This window comes from Rhinolophus sinicus, chromosome 18 (genome assembly GCF_057876585.1).
Source record: "Rhinolophus sinicus isolate RSI-liver-muscle chromosome 18, RSI-T2T, whole genome shotgun sequence".
NCBI lineage: Eukaryota > Metazoa > Chordata > Mammalia > Chiroptera > Rhinolophidae > Rhinolophus > Rhinolophus sinicus.
In genome coordinates, this window is record NC_142518.1 from 78,449,528 (window position 1) to 78,452,789 (window position 3,262).

The following is a 3,262-nucleotide window of genomic DNA, read 5'->3' on the forward strand; positions in this document are numbered from 1 at the left end:
GTGCAGGGAGTCCTTTGTGGAGTTATAGTTGTTCAATTTTTTGTAAATTCCAGGGGAGATTTCGAGAGGCTTGCCTCATGCCGCAATTTTGATGACGTCTCTAGGATTTTCTTTCAACTCTTTTGTTGATGAGTGTTTAGAACGCGAGTTATAATTTCAGTAGTAAAACAAATTTGGTCTTTCGTAGGTGAAAACAAAGCCTCTGAAATAAAAAGTCTACCACAAAGCCATTTTCAAGTATCTTTAATCACGATTAAAGTTACTACTGATTTAGCTGTGCATTTTACTGGTGAGGATGACTGGCAGAGCCTGATACCAAATGAAATAAACAAAATTGAAAAGTTCCTAACTCAGAAAATAACAACCAACCTAAATAAAGAAAAGCAGAAGAGATGTTGAAATAGACAACAGATTTAAATAATGCTTTCAGTGGTGAACTGAAATATTGTTGTGGTTTTGACCAAAGCAAAATGACTGTTACATCTAAAGTTTTACAGACGTACTCACTTTCCCAACTTTTTCTGATGTGATGAAATTGTATTACTATTATGTTTCTGCCCAACAAGTGTTTCATTTAAGATTACTCACATTGCAAAGTTTTCTGTTAGCATCCAATTCCCCTTAAAATTGTCTTTCCTCCATATATCCTATCATCAAATCTTTTGTTGCACCTTCAAAACCCTTCCTTACAGAACACAACTTATGTATTATACAAGATAGACACAGTGACACTTTGTAATTTATTACTTTGTACCCTCTGAAGACTGTGATTTCTTTTATTTTTTTTTTAATTTTAGACAACAAATGTTCAGACTATAGTCAAATTTTGGGTTATAATGTTTTAGTATGATTTAGTATCTTTCCTGAAAAAAATAAAACTATATTTATAGCATAACAAATGAGGTATCAGAAACACTCAAAAGGCTGTCTGTCATTTTATTCAAATTTTGTTTCCAGCCATTAAGTGTGTCATACAGTTTTTGCTATTGCTGTTTTCCAAATGTCCAATATGTGCTATGACTGACAACTACTTTTTTCTGGGTGTGATCAATTTTTAAATAGACCATTTTTGTTTTCACTGTACCAATAACAAATGCTTTAACATCGTCAGCTCCAATCTGAAGTTCTTGTTGCATTGTATCAAAAGAAATTTCCTTATTTTCCACTGCCATTCCTATAAAAGTAAGTAGTCTCATTTTTGCCCTCTTTCGTTCATGTAATAGTCCTAGTGAATCTATGAAATATTTATTATTCTGATAAAACTTGACATCTGATGCCAATTCAGCCCTCACAAAAATGTTTAAGAGATCACGAATAAGCTTCCAGAAACTTTACAGGATTTAAAGTAAGAAGATGAATTAAAAGAAATGCATTTGAATCTTTCAGCGCTCCTACAATACACCTGTGAGCATCAACTCAAGCCTGGGAAGCATTGTCCCCCATGTAACATCCTAGCAATTCACCCTTTACTTTTGAAGCAGCATCACTTTTCTTAAAATCCAAAAGTGCCTCACAAAGTAGCCTTGAAAGGGTGTATTTTTTTTCCAGTGGTGAGATTCTAGTCATAAATCCATTTTCTAACTAGATCCAGATCAGCTGGAATATACTGGATGGCCCCACAAGATGCTGCCACTTTAATGAGCCTGAAATATATTTTATATCTTACAGTAGTGTTCTTATCCAACACATGGAAAAGGTTGCTTTTTAACTGTTGTCTCAGAGATGGGTATTCACCTTCCCAAAATTTGACCAGCTTTTCCCTGGCCCTTTCTTTTTTTTTTTTTTTTTTATTAGTTTCAGGTGTAATAGTTAGACATTTACACCCCTCACAAAGTGATAATCTCCTCTCCCAATCTACTACCCCTTTGATATTGTATATAGATGTTACAATTCCACTGACAACTATTCCCTATGCTGTACTCCACATCCCATATATATATATATATGATATTCCATATTATTCAGCTTCAGCTTCAGGTGTACAGCACAGTAGTCAGATATCTACATAGTCCATGAAGTGGTCTCCCTAATAAGACAAGTGCCCATCTAACCCCCTACAAAATCTTTACAACATTAATGATTATATTCCCCAAACTGTGTCTCATATCCCTATGGTTATATTGTGATTAATAATTTGTACTTTCTAATCCATTTACCTTCTTCCCCATCCCCAGCGCCCTCCCACTTAGCAACCCTCAGTTTTTTCCCCCTATATCTCTGTGTCTATTTCTGTTGTTTGTTAATTTATTCTGTTCTTTAGATTCCGCATATAAGTGAGATCGTATGGTATTCATCTTTCTCTGTCTGACTTATTTCACTTAGTATAATATTCTCTAGGTTCATCCATGCCAAAATATATGCACCCCTATGTTTATTGCAGTGCTATTCACAATAGCCAACATATGGAAACAACCAAAATGCCCATCAATAAATGACTGGATAAAGAAACTATGGTATATTTATACAATGGAGTATTACACAGCCATAAAGAATGAAATATTACCATTTCCCTGAACTTTTGATTCGGAGATTCTTGCTTATCCTGTTCCACGATCAATAGGAGGGATACTAAGTTGTTCATCACACTTTCAAAATCTTTATCATCTTCTTTCACACATTCATCACAGGTTTTAATAACTTGGGCTAAATCTACACAAAGTACACCTTCTGAGTTCTCCTCTGAAATTTTAGCTTTAAATTTCAGATAAGCTCGAAGCTCAGTAGCCTGATCATCCTCACTAATGTCAATGAAGGCCAGGACGCTCACGGTGAAGGCCAGGGAGCAGCGGACCCTCCACTGGAAAACCACGTTTGCTGGAAAAGTCCAAATTAATTATTTTTTATTGTTTTATTAAGGGGGATTGTACAAGAGGGCAAATTAATTTTTCAACAAATATTTTTAATATCATAGAAGCATTTAAATAATAACATATTGAAAGCAAAACACTTTATTCATTTAACATGCAATATTGAAATTCACTGTTAGGGAGAAATATGTTGAAAAGCTATTGGGGTGAATCTAAAAATGTACTTGCTGAAGTACAAAAATTGGTCCATTAAAGGGTCTTCTAAGATGAGTGGGTCCAGATAAAAATGAGCACCTGGATGAGCTTCTACAAAGATGTTTATGATATAACAAAGAATAAAGTAACTGAAGGCGATATGGGTATACTTAGTCCAAGAAAGATAGGAGCAAGAAACTTCCCAATATGTAAAGAATTAAAAAATACAGAATCCAATACCAAGACGGCATGGTAGGTAA

The 3,262-nt window shown here is 34.5% G+C and overlaps 1 pseudogene; it reads right to left on the minus strand.

Moving 5' to 3' along the window:
• Nucleotides 1-226: 226 nt before the first annotated feature.
• On the minus strand, nucleotides 227-2,830 carry LOC109438300 (eukaryotic translation initiation factor 3 subunit M pseudogene; annotated as a pseudogene).
• Nucleotides 2,831-3,262: the final 432 nt, after the last annotated feature.